Source organism: Falco punctatus (genome assembly GCF_963210335.1).
Source record: "Falco punctatus genome assembly, chromosome: 3".
Taxonomy (NCBI): domain Eukaryota; kingdom Metazoa; phylum Chordata; class Aves; order Falconiformes; family Falconidae; genus Falco; species Falco punctatus.
The window spans coordinates 40,035,347-40,052,443 of NC_137582.1; the positions used below are offsets into that span (position 1 = coordinate 40,035,347).

Here is a 17,097-nt window from a genome sequence, read left to right on the forward strand (position 1 = left end):
GTGCTTTAAAAAAACCCCAACAAACCACAATTAAAAAAAAATGCCTAAACCCCTCTTTTCCTCTGGACCTGGTCAAGAATTGCAATTCTGTCTTCTACCCTAAGTGTCAAGGATGCAGTGTTTTGTCTGACTGAATGTAGTTCCATCCCTGATTTCAGAGACTTAATGCTTTTCTTGCCTTCATAACTCACAATAAAAAAGACAAAAATTGCCCATTTAAAATCATACAGGTACCAAGGAATTTCCTATGCTCTATTGTTTATTGATTTGAAGATACATTTTTTTCTTACTTGTAATTTTTATTTTCTTTACCTTGACTTGGCTGCTGCTTCTGTGTTTCCACTGTGTAGTAGCTAGCTGTTTTCACAGCTTAATTGCTACTGAGCAAATTTTGTTTCCTTACTAACCTGTTTTGCTTCTTGTCTTTTAACATTTCTGTTCTCTGACATAAGCCTGACACTGTTAAGGGGCAACTCCATTGTTCAGGGAAGTTGCTTAAACAACATGTGCTTTGTTCCTCTTAAGCGCTCTGAAAAAATGTCATCTGAAGGATAACAAAGAGAAAAACTGTCAGACCTTTCATAAATATTTTGATCTGAGATTAGTGACACTGCTGCTGTCCTACAGCTTTTCATCCCAGCAAATTGTGAGAGAAACATGATTTGATCCATCCAAAAAGCATTAAAATAAGGGAAATTTAAAAAAATAATAATTTAAAAAGAATAAATCTGATTCATAGTAAGTAAATCAACAGACAATATCAACATAGAGATTTTTCTCCTTAGCTAAATTACTTTTTAGTGTGTAAAATTTTCTATATATAAAATATTCTGGATTAATTATTCAAAATTCTTTTGCGCACTTTCAGGATAACAGTCCCTTTTCCTAGTGGGGTTTGAAAGTGCTTGATGCAGAAGGCAGTTGGCTTCATGGATTTACTCCAAACTAACTTATATTTTATAGGTAAAACAAATCTTTTTCTGGAATAATTTTCATGTGTAGGAAAAGAGACCACTGACAGTATAGATGGATAGCATTAGTACTGTAGTTACCATGAAGAGCATTGGATTGTAGAAGGTTTTAAAGATAATATGTTGACTTACTTGAGAGGACATTAAGAGAAAGTAGGTATTACCTGCAAGTAATTTTAGTTGTGACGTTGCCAGTACTAAGAGAAAAGCAGTTGTTTGCATTGGTTATTAGATGTTATACCATATTAACTGACCTAAACAACAGATCTTTATTCTTTAGTTTACTTCAAGGAGAGATGGATACCAAACGTCTCTTTTTTAAAAAAAATATTCTAAAGTTTTTGAATTCCAAACTTCACGTTGTCAAAGTTTTTGAAGCTTGTATTAGATGTAATTCATATGCTTTAATACAGAGATATTGTAGGAGGAAAAGTAATTAGCTGGAGGTGGACGACTCTTTGCTTAATTATCCCATCTCCAACAGGGCTAAATTGAGCTCTGACATAACACTGGCAAAAATCTTATTCACACAGAAGCAGCATTCAGTTGCAGCACTGCAGTACATCATGCTCCAGTCTCACCAGATGGCATTCCTTCTTCAGGTGTGTGTCACTCTAGGTGTGTATACACTTCAGGCAGGTTAGACTAGAGGGCTGTTATGTTTCTTTTTAATAGCAGCATACTTTCTGGACCTACACCTGGCTTAGGTTTTTCACACTTTCATGTAGGATAGCATAGTATAAGATGTATAAAACTTCCATGTAGAAGAATAGCATAGAAGGGGCTTCCTTATTTCCCTCCCACGGTCAGTGAGAGAATGTGGTGGGTATGGAAAACACTTGTTCTCAATTCAAACATTTCCAAAACCTTCCAGAATATCCAGAATTCTGCCTCTGTCCTGATCTAGTATTTTCTGTTTCAGATGCCCCTGCCCAGAGGTTTCTAAACTGAGCAGATAAGAATCTGCATCCTTTAAATTCAGTCCATCTTGCAACTAACATACTCTTTCCTGGACAAGATAAAAAAGTTGATTATTTTGCTACAGAAACTGCATGTTCAAACATTTCATATGCCTGCCCTTACCTGTGGGAATGCACAATATGTGAGATTCATGACTAAAACTCTATCTTCTGTAGCAACTCATGGCCTCATCAAACCTTAAAGTAAGTTCCAGCATTTCTATTGTAAGCAATTAGCGTCCATGAAGTACACCACTGAGCAGACTAATGCCCAACTGCCATAGCAAAATGTCACAGAATAATAAAGAGTTAGCAACATAGCTCTTACACCCTGCTGAGATAACTGTTTCAGAATGACAGCACCACTGATGCTCCCAACATGGACATCAGTAGCCATAATTACTCCAGTATAGGTCTCAATATTGATCCCAGTTACAGATAATGAGATAGAGCCACTTAATCTGGTCCATCACTGGTTTTGAGATAGCAGCCCACGTACAAATTGTAGTACCAAGTGCACTTTATATCTGTACAATGTTCCTGGAAGAGGTTTGATTCTCTTGTCTCTGCCCTCCTCACCGAACAAGGGGCTGTTCCCCCACGCTCAGTGTTCTACCTAACACCAGCCTGGTTGACATCTTATAGGAGTATCTTGTAAGTAATGCTCAGGATTGGCTGAGAGCAGGCAATTCAACAGTCTTCCAGTTCAACTGTCTTCCCATCTCACTTTTTTCAGGCACTGTCTTTTAGATACTAGTTTGCACTGAGAGATGAGTCTTCTTCCTGTCATAATCTGAGGCTTTACCATTGAGGAGTCTGTATGTGGAAGAAGTGGGTCTCATGGCACATCATTAATGTGTCTGGAGATTCAAAAGATCGAGGCATATGTGGATGGTTAACATCTGGGAAGTCATGTCATGTCAGCATCTTATTGATGCAGGGTCATCTTCCACATTAATGAGTGACTGCTAAATTCAATGAAAACGCTGTAGTGGACACCAGCCAAAGACAGACATGACTAATTTGTAGAGAGAGGCAAGAAAAAGAGCTTAAATATCTTTACACTGGCTCCAGTTGAGCCTCCTAAGTGGTATTAGTTGTACAGAAGGATTCTGTCAAGGAGAAGCATGCCTAAGGACAAAGACCCCAAATGACATGACCTTTCTGTGAGGAAACTATACCTCAGCTTTTCTATAGCCATAGCTTGTTCTCATAACAAAGAGCGCAATTTTTGTGAAACAAAAGGGTCCACTGTTAGCCAGGAAGTTTTACAGGAAGAAATGGACACACTGGATATCGTGGCCATTTATGGCCTGGAGTGTGTAGCTGTGTAGATTCAGGTGTTCTGGAGGAAGTGGGACCTTTTTAGAGCTCATGGTTCTTCAGTGTGTAGATTTGGTGGCATATACTCACCAAAAAAACCTGGGACCTCTTACTCTGTCTGATGGGGGACTGACACATCTGCTCTCTAACACAGGCTGCACAATTGCCAAAAGAATTGTCCCAGCACTGCAGACAGAGTCTTATGCCAAATGTTTCTGAGATGCTGCGATGGGAGTCAGCCTTCCTTTTTCTTTGACAATATTCTTGCTTCTGAGACAACTGATAGATTTAACAAGAAAGCAGAGATCTCCTTTTAACCCATGCTAGAAAATATGACCCTTCAGACTCTTATCTTGCCCTGTTGCCTCAAGACTAATTGTTAGGACCTCAGATGGCTGAGCCCTTAAATATAATTTTTCCTGACCAACCCATTGAGTTTTGGTCTTCCACGCTAGACAGCTTTCCTCTCCTTCTCCAAAGACTGTTTTCCCTGTGAAGCCTTTTTCAAGGAAAATTGACCTTCTTACTTCATGTAAGTTCTATAGATGAGGTTCCTGCTTTCTTGGCACTGTGTGTTTTCTCAAGGTAGATAAGAAAGGCCATTTCTTTCCCATATTAAAAAAAATCAAAAGTTGTCTCCGTGTCTCACTTGTAGGCTTGTACTACTTGGACATTTAAAGTGTAAGAATGATCCGTTGTTTCTGGCATTTCTACAGAGACAATGCATGATGTACCTGAAATTATAAAAAAAAGGTGCTGCATCTTGAACTTTTCCATGATGCTGTCACTCTTTATAAAATATATGATGTGTTTAAAATAATGAACTCACTTTCATTTTTACTTAGACAACCAGGTGATGAGAGAACTATAGTGCAGTGATTCATGTTGTGACCAGTATGCTCTCTGTCCAGACATGATGGAATTAAACAGCCCTGCAGTTTCAATTCTATTCAGACCCATTAAACATGGGAAAAGGGTATCATTCTTCTCCCCAGTGATGGCTCTTTTAACAAACCTACAGAAAAGTTTAATTTATGCATATGTGAACTCTGATTAAAGTGTGTGAAAATGGTAGACCTAAGAACTCCTAAAAGCTTTCTTTATATTTCTGCCTGTTTCTGTGGAATTCCAGCTTGACTGTCAGGTAGAAATCTAGTTTCCGTGTTGGCCCTTCAAAAAGAGGTCATTTTGTATGCGATTTTCTCAGCAACAATTTGAATACTCAAAAAAGTACTTTGCTACTAGACAGGTTAGCCATTCAATAAAAAGAGTAAAATGCAAGATTTTATGGCTGGACTGACTTGCACAAGAGTTAGAAACTGTCAAAAGTTTCATTTCAACATTTCAACTTATGTTGGAGGAGCTCCACAGAATTCCTTACAAACTAACCTATTACAGTACTTTATCAAGTCTTTTCAGTGCTGTACTTAGTAGAAAACAAAATCTTTATCTCAGCAGGCCTTTCACTGAACATCTGTCTCACAGACAGTGAAAATGTTATTTATTTAGTAGGATTGCAGGGTAAGTCTCTACTTGTTATCGAGTGACTTCTACTTTCCAATGAGAAATCATATTCCATACACATCCACTTGCTGCCAGAGCATGCGCATGCTGGAGCAGCGAGGCTGCTGTATGGAACAGACCTTCACATTTTATTAAATATTCAGCTAAGCATTATGTGAGGTTAGATTTCATGCTTAGTAGACATACACTTCATCGATGGATTTAGCTGAAATTCTGACTATCGTTTGTTGGAGAGATTTTTATTCTTGTTACTATTTTGCTAGTTATGTAAAATGAGATAATCTTTGAATTACCTTGCACCGGTCATCTTGAGTTATCAAATTTTTCAAGGAAGCATATGTTTACTTTCCCTGCTCTTCCATCCAAGAATATCCTCCATTCCTCCTTTAAGCACCCAGAGGCTAGGCTGAGGCCTTCCCTGTTGCTGGCTTTCATGTTTCTCCATGAGATTCATGAAATATGGTACACATTCAGGTGAAGGTGGATTTGTGTGGACTCTAGGAAGGACTATCTTATCTTGGTGTACAACCTGACAAAATAAGTTGTTGTTGTTAGGGCTGTTTATCCCAGAGAAGGAGAAGCTCCAGGGATACCTTATAGCAACCTTCCAGTACTTAAAAGGGGCCTACATGAAAGGTGGGGAGGGACTCTTTATCGGGGAGTATAGTGATAGGATAAGGGGTAATATTTTTAAAATAAAACATGGTAGATGTAAATTTAGATTACCTATTAGGAAGAAATTCTTTACTGTGAGGGCGGTGAGACACTGGAACGGGTTGCCCAGAGAGGCTGTGGATGCCCCATCCCTGGAAGTGCTCAAGGCCAGGCTGGATGGGGCTTTGAGCAACCTGGTCTGGTGGAAGGTGTCCCTGCCCATGGCAGGGGGGTTGGGACTAGATGGTATTTACAGTCCCCCAAACCATTCTATGATTCTGTTATTCCAAGATCATTCATCCAGCCCACAGGCTTGTTCCAGGACACTGCCTTTCCCAGGATTTATCAGATTTCCCTGCAATGTTGCATGCCTTTGATATGGTGAGGCTCCTTTAATGTCCTCAAGAAAAATAGCAGGCATTTTCCTGTCACCCACTGGTGTTCAGACCCATGCAGTTACCACTGGCTACCAGCCACATGAATTTCTGTGTTAGTAGCAGTTACTTTTGTAGTGTTATTTATTGAAGACATGAAAAGTGCAGAACTTAGTTGGGTATGTATGTAGAAATGCCCAGCACTTCTGGAAAACACTTTGGTGTGTGTGCAGCACTGTCGTTTAGTGCAGGCAGAGCAGATCTGGTGCTTCTGGCAAGCTATGGTAGCACTGCTCTGCATAAGGGAGAGGATTCAGCATGTGGCCCCTCTCCAGTACTCATAAAAGCTCAGAGATCTGCAATTTAGGAAGGTAACTTAATGAAGATTCTTTACTAGGAGAATAATTTTTGAGGCTCGGGAATTGCATGCCTATCAGGGCACCAGATCTCAAGACTGGGCCTTAGTAGGAACAGCTTTTTGGTGGGAGGGGGAGCAAACAATATTGCCTAGTAGGAGATGCTTGTCTTACACCTGCTCCAGTGTCACAGTTATCAAGGTCAGTAAAATCCATCAACCTTTAGATAGATCTGGAAAGTCTGATAAATCTGTATTTGTGTGAAGAGACGATAACAAGACATTAGGATTTATTATTTTGGGACTTAATTCTTCCTTTGTGGCACACTGTAGTATTTACACTAAAATTCTGCTATTAGTGACTCAGAAAAGAAAATACTTGCTTTCTAAAAGAGGCTGGGGGAGAATATCAGGGCTCCAGACAAGGACTGCAGTAAGGAAGAAAAAGTAGCAAATAGACCATGACTAGCTCTGTTTGGAGGGTCTCAAAACAGTAGACTTCATGAGTCTGCAGTAAGTTGTTACTCTCAGAAGTGGTTACTGCTAAATATATAAGAATACAACAATGAATCCTCAGCCTTACTGTGCAGATCTGCATGACTTCAGCTGAACAAAGCAGTCAAGGACCACTCAAAGCAGGAATAAATAGGCTGCTGTGAACTCTCTTTCAGCAGTCTATGGATGCCACAAAAGCCTTGTGGGCATCTAGGCAAGATCATCAACCTTATGGGAACCAACATAAAGCAACATTCCTGTTTTTTCAGTTTTTCCGGTAGCTCATACGACATGCAGGTTGTTTATTCAAATTGTGTGTTACTGGCAACTTTGTAGGTAGCTACAGAGGGTGAATATATACATATATGTTTATTTGGGTGGGGGTATATATATGAAAGAAAGTTATTTTAAAGCTGTTAATTGCATTCATCATAAACCCACGTTTTGTATTTCCTTCATGCTGGAGAGAACAAAACCTGTGAAATAGCTGTCACCTGCTCTGTCTGAAATGATCTGACATTATTGTCAATCTGCAGCACTCTTCAGTTAAAAGTTATTACATGTTTACAGATGGAAGGATCATCAAAGTCTTTCCTTTGTTTATATCGTTCAGTCTCTTGGTGTTTAATGTATAATATGAGCAACTTGATTCATATCTGCCAGCCTGGAGAAAAGTCAAATCACATACAACCATCCCTCCTCTTGAGCACTTGTTTTTCACAGAGAGCTTAGGCCTTTGGCTAATTAAGCTGTTCAGATACAACGTATCACTGTTTCCCGTTATTCAAGTATTTCTGTGAATTTTTTAACAGTTATCTTTAAACATGTCAGAATTTGTAACAACTGAAAATGGAAGAACTAATCCCAGAATGGTTTGCTAGACATTTTTCTATTAATACTATTTTTCTAGGCATCTGGCATCTGATTGGGGAACAGAAATGAACCATGCAAAGAAAGATAAGCCAAATTCAGTTTTGGCTGTCAGACTGCTAAGGACACAAAGATTAAATTTAAACACATACAGTTAATGCCTTTAAAAGGATGAAAATACTGTGGTTTTGTTTCCCCACTGGATTTTAATGCCCAAAGTTAAAAAAAAAAACATTGCCACAGATTATTTGAATTCATGTCAATGTTTGTTATTTAAAGAGCTTAATTACACCATATTCTTTTTTTAGTTATAAATGCATAAATTGCACTATTATAACTCATAAAGAATTATTTTCTTTGCCAGTATGTTCTAGATATTTTTTCAAGCCTTCCCAAAACTATTTTAGATTTAAACTTTATTCCATGGTCAATGTATCCTTTCTGTTTGCCTTTGTTATGAAAATTTCAATTCCATACTATTATTATTATTTTGAGAAAATGGCAGAAATAAATGTGTGCTACAGCTTTTGGAAGAGAGAAAAACAAATAAGCACCAAGCCACTAAGCCTTTAGTTGTGACTTTTTTCTCATTTTCCTCTATCAAGCACAGTAATGAAGTCTTTGGATTCAGATGCTAGAACTATAATATGTTATAGACTGCCAAAGTTACTTAGGAAGAGCATAAAGAATACTCCTAGAAGTATTTATGACTGGCGAGTTTATCTTACATTTTTTAAAGCCAGCAAAACCCACAGAATTTTAAATAAATTTTCACATTTTTCCTGTAATTTCCTGTAATGTATTTTTCATGCAACCAGTGTGTTGCGAGTTATATGTACTACGATGTGAAGAGAAATGAGATACTGGTTTTGTATTATGTATTTTGCTCTACAATACCTTTGGTATTCTTTGCTAAAATATCTGTAATGCTGTGGACTTTTTTGCTCTAAAATTTTACAAAAACTTACCCTTAAAAAAACACATCAGCTCTGCATAGAGGAGAGATTAAGCAATAGACGTTGTCAAGGGTGATGTTTGACACAGTTTTCCTGGATAAGTTTACTGATTAATAGAGCTTCTGTAAGTTTTCTAACTAGAATTATTATAAGAAAAAATATTTTAAAATATATTGTTTCCTAAAATTGCACATTTGATTTCATATTTTCTGGTGTTTTTTTTTTATTTATTTTATTTTTGCAAGTAACCAAAAGTGGTAAAAATCATTAGAACACTGAAAAATATTAAGATAATGTCTTAAATTGAAAAACCAGCCCAGTTTGATACAAAATAATTCATGGTCTCTTCGTGTCAGATGTTCTCATTTTTCATATAGCTATATCCCTGGGATGATGATTTGTTGTTGCTTTCTTACATGCAGTCTAGAATAGCCACCAGACATTGGTGATGATAGCCGTTGTCATACCTACTATTTTATTTCATTTGTCCCAGGTAGAGAACAGTTAAAAAAAAAATGTGTGGCTGGGGAAAGTGCAGTGCACTAAATGTACCTTAGAAATTCTCTGCGCAAATGATCACAACAGTCCATGTGTTACCATCTCCTTGAGCAGGCTTGCTTTCTGTGTGCAGAATCCTTATTACATGGGGTTCTTTTTCCTTGAAGCTCCTATTTTATGATGAAGGGAAGAGAAACATGTTTACCTCCTTTTTTTTTCTTCACTAAATTATGTTGTCAAGAGCAGCTGAAGCTCAAGTGTGCATTTATTTTTTTATGCTTCCAGCTAGATTCAGAAGCTCTTTTCAGTCAACCAATATAATTGGCTTTGGTGATTGGAAACAACAAATTGTTCGCAGATATTCCTTTACCCCTTTCCAAAAAAAACTTCTGTCTGCAAGAATTAACATTATGGTGCCAGGGAACTGGAAGAAAATATTGTGCATAAGGAGACTTGGTAATAAAATAAGATAGGGTATGGTCTCTCCTATAAAGTAGCATAGACAAGTGCACATCAAGAGTTATACTTTTCTCTAGATCTGCTTGGTGCTTAGTGACATGAAAAGATACTATCAGTGAAACACCATTGGCAAAAAATGGGGGAAAATGCTTATGTGCATAGTATACAGAAGTGTATTTTGCCCAAAGTGTACATTTCCCTACAGGAAAACTTGCTTTCTGCTTGAAATGATGTTGTTCATCTTGCTGAAACTGATGACTGTGCCATCTTCAAGATTTCTGCACCAGTGCTAGGGTCAAGTGCAATCAATATGAAAGCAAAACTTCATTCATTCAAGTTCCTGACAGAATGATGGATAAAATTGGATACATTACATGAAGAGCCAGCTCCATTATCCAGGGGCAGATTAGCTGACTTGCACGTAAATAATGCGAGGCTAGTGGGGCACCTAAGGTTAGGAAGAGTCCCATGTAGTTGCAACTTCTCTAGTGATTCTTAACAGCAATTTAAAGCCACTTCTTAAATTCATACATCTGCATGTGAGTCTTTTTCCAAACAGGTGGGCAAGAATGAGAGCCTGAAAGACAGACTAGGAAAAATGAGCTAATATATGTCAATTGTTAAAAGAGAATTAAAAGAAGTACCTTCTTTTTATGGAATCCTGTACTTCATTCACTTAACATCTTTCTGAACTGCTGAGTACACATGTGACATAAGTTACAGAAACATGTACCTTAGCACCCCCGAGCTGCTGGGCGGTTCTGGTTTTATTGGCATGGACCAGAGAGATCTAAACGAGAATGCAAACAGGTTCTGAATCTTGGCATAAGAAGGCAACTGATTTCTCAACAAATGCATATATTTGTGTTTGCTGTAAGACTATTTGTATATTCACAGGCATAGCAGAGTATGTTCATACAGACCATTACAGGAGTCTGACATCCACAGAGTTCAGAAGACCAAACTGTAAATAGTTCAAATTTCTTATTTTTAATGGAGTAAGAGAAGTGCCTCCAATGATATGATCAGAGCACTTATGTAAGATGCCTGAAATACCTAATGTAAACAGTCCCTAAATCATGTAATCTCACTTCCTGTAAACAAAAGACCATGTCATATTTTTCTCAGAAAATGGATTAGAGGACTTCTGGTATGCTGCCTAATAGAATGTGAAAGACTTAGAAAGATCCATCTGTAAAATATACCCAAAAGATTTCAAGGTTGACTATGCCCAAATTCAGCTTGTAATTGTTGGACCAATTTTGTCTTTATCTGAAACACTTGTCTTCCCCATTTCGTCTTCCCCATTTTCTACTGTCAGACACCCATGTGTATACCACGATAAGTGGCTTTTCAGTCTTTAAGAATGAGTTGATATGAGGCTCAATAAGTTTTAGTTTAAAAGCTTGTCTTTTTAGAACCTCAGCTGTTCTGTGGTCCTGACATTTCTTTTTCATTCTTGACCTGTAGATGGGCTGGGCATTGTTCCACTAGTGGGTTTATGGATTTTGGATTAGTAGTACAGAAAGAACAAATTCCTGTTTATACATGATTTCCATCTCTACATGTATGAAGACCACATTAACTCTTCCTTTTGCTGCAGTGTGTCAGGCTAGCCAGCGTGATCTTACACTCCTTCTGTGCTTTCCGTGACAGTTTCCCAAACTGACTAGATTTTTGTTTCCCAGTGTTCTGTTTCAGTACAGTTAAATTCAATGGGGTTTGGAGTTATCATTGAACTTCAGGTTACAGTAAACTTTAGGTTGCAGTAATGTTACATTGCAGTAGGGTACAGTAAATTGTCCTCTTGGGATTTTTTGGAATCAGAAGTTATGTAATCTACTCTACCATAGTATGTTTTAGCTTGTATTGAGACATTATAAAAGTTAAATATTAAACTGCTCTAGAGCAAAACCCAATTCCTACGGTAAAATGCACATATCAACCCTTTGCTTTGATGTCTTTTGCATTAAGCTTTCAGATGTGTCAGAGGGTGAGCTTTTAATCCATTTTGATGTGCCTTATTAAGTCCGTGTAATTTATGCTGTTGTTTAATTATGTTGCCATAGGGTACAAAATCAGAAACCTTGAAAACAATCCAAGTATGTTAAGTCAAGGCAATCTAGATAAGGTATAGGACCCATAATATTTACATGTGTATGAAGTGTTTGGCAAAATACTCTTTGTTAAAGCATAATGTCCAGCACAATATACTATTAGTCTGTAAATTGTTGTGGTTGTAGACCCAGTTTATTTATGCTGTTACTTATGCCCAAGGCTGACATCTGGCTAACCAGTCATTACCCCCAGGTTATTTTTTCAAGTACTGAAATCAGGTTGGCTGTTTGCCAATTGTAAGGAATTTCCTCCATTTTTCAGTTGTTGTTAAACTGAAGGTTAGAATTTTTTCAGTTCTTCTAATATGAGTTAGGCCTGAAAAAAACTGAGAAATGGATTTAGATTGGGAAGGAGGAGTTTTCAGAAGCCAAATCCATTAGGTAAAATGATACAGATCAATGTGCCAGCAATGTGTACATAATAAATGTGCTTATCCCTACATGAGACTTGACCAGTAGTACCAAGGTAGTCCAGTTCCTGAGTGAAGTCAGTTCATGAAGAAGGAGCCTCCTGGCTGAAACTACAATCTAGCAAAGCACAAACAAGATCGATCAACTAAAGCACTTTGGAGAGTTTTTAAGTTCAGACTTCTTGATTGAGAACATGTAGCTCATTTGTTCAATTCAGTTTGCAGTTTAGGAGCACTTTAAGTTTCTCACTGACATGAAGCTCTTTTATTGCAGTATCTGTAAGTCTTCTCTGTAACTCTCTGTGACTCTCATTTCTAGCTGGTATTCAGTGACCTGCCCTAATTTCTGAGGTATGTTACAGCAATGAGTTGCTGAGAGTGATGAAGCCAAGAGTTCTTGGGTGGCTCTAGTTGTACATGCATGTGTTTTTAATCCTACCATAGCAGAATATTGTTTTTCACCCAGTATTATCACTGAGAGAAACTGAGGAGGATGACTAGCATGCCAGTCTCTCACTTGCAGCGTTAAAAAATGCATAGCTGCTAGCATTCATTACTGATCTATAATATCAGAAGAATATGGAAATAAAATGGGGATAAGGAGAAAATTAAGCTACCAAAGAATCATTCCTTAATGTTTTCCCCTTCTTCTTTAACTCCTCTTTTCCTGGAAATACTGTTGATCTCTAGAAGTTTTATCAGAGCTTGGCTTTAAAGAATTGAGCCTCCAATAGATAGAAAGAAATATAAAAATGTTAGAAAGTCTCATACTTGGAAAAAAACAACAAAATGTTTTTCTCTTTCTAGAAAAATCACTGAATTTTAGAATTAAGGGAGATGGGATTGTTTTTTAGAGAAGTCCAGTTTCAAAAAGGATTATGTAAGTAGTAACCCACAGTATGTAATGTTACTCAGACAAACCTGATAGCTGTCGTAAATTAAATGTATCTTTAAGAACTTCGTGGGGGTTTAGCCTGTAGTGCTTTTTTTTGTTTGGTTTTTGGTTTGGTTTGTTGTTTTTTTGTTGTTTGTTTATTTGTTTTTTTCCCCGATACAGACATCTGTTAATAAGTAACTTTAAGATTATTACTTTAGGATAATTTAATAGGAATGTAATTGTGTTTCATATATTTGGCAAATAGATAATATTATTTGTATCATTTTAAGAAATAGAAAGCAAGCTCCTGGAAAGCTTTATGCTGGAATCACTGTGTTTAATAAAAGCTGAAAAATGAAACAAAGTAAACATATGTTGCTTACATTTTTAGTTGACTCTGAATGAGGCAGCATTACAAGTGCATTGAAGGATACCATGGAAATACAAAATAATCTGGAGGGAAATGGACAGTTCTAAAAGGGTTTTAAATTTAGATAAACATTACATAATGCATTCCAGACACATGGCATTATAAATAAACATTGTTGCTGCAGAATGCTAGATAATGTTTAAGCTCTTCAGCCCTCAGTACTCCTCCTTCAAGTCACTTTTCAGACATAAGTAGATAGAAATCTGATTGTAGTATTGCTGGAAACTGCTTGTAAGAAGCCCCTGACTGTGCTCATAATCTGATATGTTTACCTACCCAACCAAACACAGAATGGAAAAGTATCAGTAGTGATATCAGTTCTCCCACAGTCTGGAAAGCTTAGGCTTCTTTCAAAATCAGACCCTAATATGAGTCTAAATAAAATTTTGAACAACGAAGTTACAGCTAGCCGCTGGTCCTCCACATTGGTGCCTCCTCACCCACTGGCAACAGAGACTCGTAGATACAGGGACTCCGCATGCTGGCACCAACACTCTGCGTGAGCTATAGCTGTGGCTTCCTTTTTAATGTAAGTACAGTTTGATTCCTACCACAGATGCAACTTAATTTTGTCCCTGTCTTGATTGTATTCACCATTCCATGAGTCCACCATGTGGACTCATTAGTTAACAGGTAGATTGTCCCTCTAAATAGGAATTATTTTCTTTTAAATACTTTAATTTTGTATTGGTTTGAAAGCTTTCAAGCATGTGTAGGAGACATGACATGGAATAATAATGGTAGGATGATACTTTCAAGTAGATAACACACATAAAAACACATGGCACTTTAAAAGTTAATAATGTGTATTAAGTGTTACAGTTGCTGAGAATTAATTTTTACAAAGGACTGCCTGTTCACCTGAAAGAAAAATCATTAAAGGTCCTTTGCTGTGGGTTAGAACCTGAATGCAGCATTGCAAAGCAAGTCAGTCAGTATTTTCCCATGCTGTTTTGCAGCCAGTTGATTGCTGCCTACTTCCCTGCATAGTTTCTATTTTGCTGCTGAAAATTCAGATTGACTGTTCCTGGAGCATGCAAAGCCTGCTGCAGTCTTTTCCTTAGCTAGGGGAGAGGAAAGGAGACATTTTTTTGAGTTTTCTCTTCCAAAAGTTCTCATAAAAATCTGTTGTTGTGGCAAAAGATGTAGAGCTCTCTGGGAAAATAAGAAATTCCCAGGTAGATGTTGTCACTGAAATGTGGGTCATTTCGACTTGGTTTATCATAGACTCACATTTGCATTAATAATTACTGATAATAAGCAAAACTTTGAGACTTTACAGTGACAAAATTACTCCAGGAATAAAAGGTAAAGGTGGCTTTCCCAAACTGTGTAAAGCATAAATAGAGCAAATGGATTTTATTCCAGTGGGGCTACCCTGTTTTGGTAGCTGTCCCTTATAAACATTGTCATTCAAAACTAACATATTTCTCCATAGTCATTGATAATAGCACTCTGATAGTGTGGAGGTCAATGCAAGGCAGAATGAAACAAGTACAAACAAAATGTAGTGTCAACCAGCAGTAACTAAGCAGGTAATTTGGTAAACATACAGACAAATTAAGTGTGGAAGTCAGAATAAAAACACCAGGAAATTAAATAGCAACAGAAAAATTATTTGAGTCCCACACTTTTAAGTGTTCCAAAAGTGAAAGAAATGTCTGAATATGCAGTTGGAAATTGAGATAATGAAGTACACGTTGCTGAAGTTAGCCAGGAAAGCATCCAAATGGCAAGGTGATAAATAGCAGATAATGCAAGTAATGAAGGGCCTGCGTTCACAGGCAAAGCTCTGCTGGTTTCTCCTGTTCTTTTCACATTCACTGTATGTCATCATCAATGATGGTGGCTGAAGAGACCGTCAGGGAAGTGTCTGAGCACAGCCATGTGCACACGTTTCTGTTTGACTGGTGGAAGGCCTGCTCAGGAGCATAAATGCTGTTCTTGTGCCTTACGCCGCTGTGCCTGTTTAGTTCTTCTTGCTGCACTGTCTCTCAGCGAATGTACAGCCCTGAGGCTCTGTGCAAGTGTGTCACAGAGACATGCCTTGGCAGCGTTCATCTCTGAACAGTCAGTCACTCCTGTTCTGGTCTGCTGGAACTCCTGACTGTGAGTACAAAGGGACAGAGTAGCAGGAAGTGCAAGTTGAAAAAAAAAAAAAAAAGGTGTGAGATAGGGCAGCGGGGGAAAGCAGTGCTCATTTACCTTCTGTTCCATTGGCTTCTTCCTGCTGTGACTTGCTTTGCTCAGCTTCATGTGACAAAGTTTCACTAGCTTATTACTCATGTCACCATTTAATTCCTTAACTAATTGATACTGTATGTTTGGCCAGAATGTGTGATTTGCTTCTTGGATATAATAACAGAGAAAATTCACAGACATCAATAAATAACTATTATACTGGCAGTATGTTTTCCTGATGCTGGTCATTTACTATATTAGATTTTTAAATGTCTATTCGAGCAGTGGCAATAGTATAAGACTATTTTTTTATGGGAATAGTCTGGTTGTTCTATCATCACAAAAGGATGATCAGTGTCTAGTTTATCTATGTGCAGACTACATTATTGTCTCACAAAACAATGTCCCAGTGCTGGGGTTGCTTCATTAAGTTTATGCTACATAGACACAATTATGCAGGAGCTAAGAATAGCTCATCTAATTGGAAATAGTGATTATAGAGAAAGAACGGGTTTGATTACTGTTACTAAGCGAGCACATACCATACAACCATTCATGAACTGCATGGAACACATGTGGGATTTTACGGTGTATTTGTTTTGATTAACAGTTTCTTTTCCCCCATCCTGAGTACAAGTCAAAGGTGTTACTGCTTATTTGCTCATTATCTTTTTTCTCAGAGACCTAGAGGGACCTGCAAGAAGGCAGCATGAGCTGATGATATTTATCCGTAAATTATGACAAGCAAAGCTTTGAAATAACATTCAACATTTATCTCCACACACATTTTAGGGAGGATGTAACTTAAATAAATCTTCTCCAGGCACCACAGATGAAACTGTCTATGTGGGTTTTCTATGTCTGTGTTTATACTAGTACCCTACAGGATTAAACATCCTTTTAGAAATGCAAAGTCTGCCATACTGTTAATCTCTTGGTGTTCAGTCTGGTTAATGCTAACGTTTAATTCTTGCTTCATCTAAACTACATAGAATTCTTCTTTATTCCTTGACACCTGAATTTTTACAGCAAAGTTGTTGAAAGTTTTCATTTATTTGATTGTTGTTGGTATCACCAGGCACATGGGATAAAAGTTGCTGCTGCCATTGTCCTCAACTAATTTTTCCCTTACTTAAGTATCAGTTTTCTACTAGAATGTTATGAGAAAATTCCTGATATCATAAGATTTAATATTCCTGGTTTAGAAATCTTATTAATATCTCTAGAGGCTCAATAAACTTTGCCATGTTTAGCTTCCCGTCCATTCTAATGAGCCATTTCATAGCTCTGGGCGATGTGCTAATGCTGTAAAGGCACAGAGAGATCACTGCCATCAGGAATTTTTAAATAGATGACTGTTTTAAAAATGAAGTGGGGAGGGAAGATGGGACAAACAGTGGTGCACTCCTGCAGTAATACAACTATCAGTTTGCACAGTCTGGAATCAGAGGCACTTGCACAAGCTGTTCTTGAGGCTTTTTAAGAAACAGCAAAGGAAAAAGTGGAAGCAGAGGGCAAATTGCTTTACAAACTTCCAAACTGTTGTCTTGACTTCAGAAAAGTTGCCTTTTCAGATTGTTTTAGATTGAAATTCAGTGAGTTACAGGAATTTGTAACTTGATCTGTAAAGTCCCCATTTATATA

At 37.6% G+C, this 17,097-nt stretch overlaps 1 protein-coding gene across 5 annotated transcripts in view; it reads left to right on the forward strand.

Moving 5' to 3' along the window:
- JPH1 (junctophilin 1) overlaps positions 1–17,097 on the forward strand; it is an 84,138-nt gene that overhangs the window by 36,049 nt on the left and 30,992 nt on the right. The gene's annotated exons all lie outside the window — the stretch shown is intronic.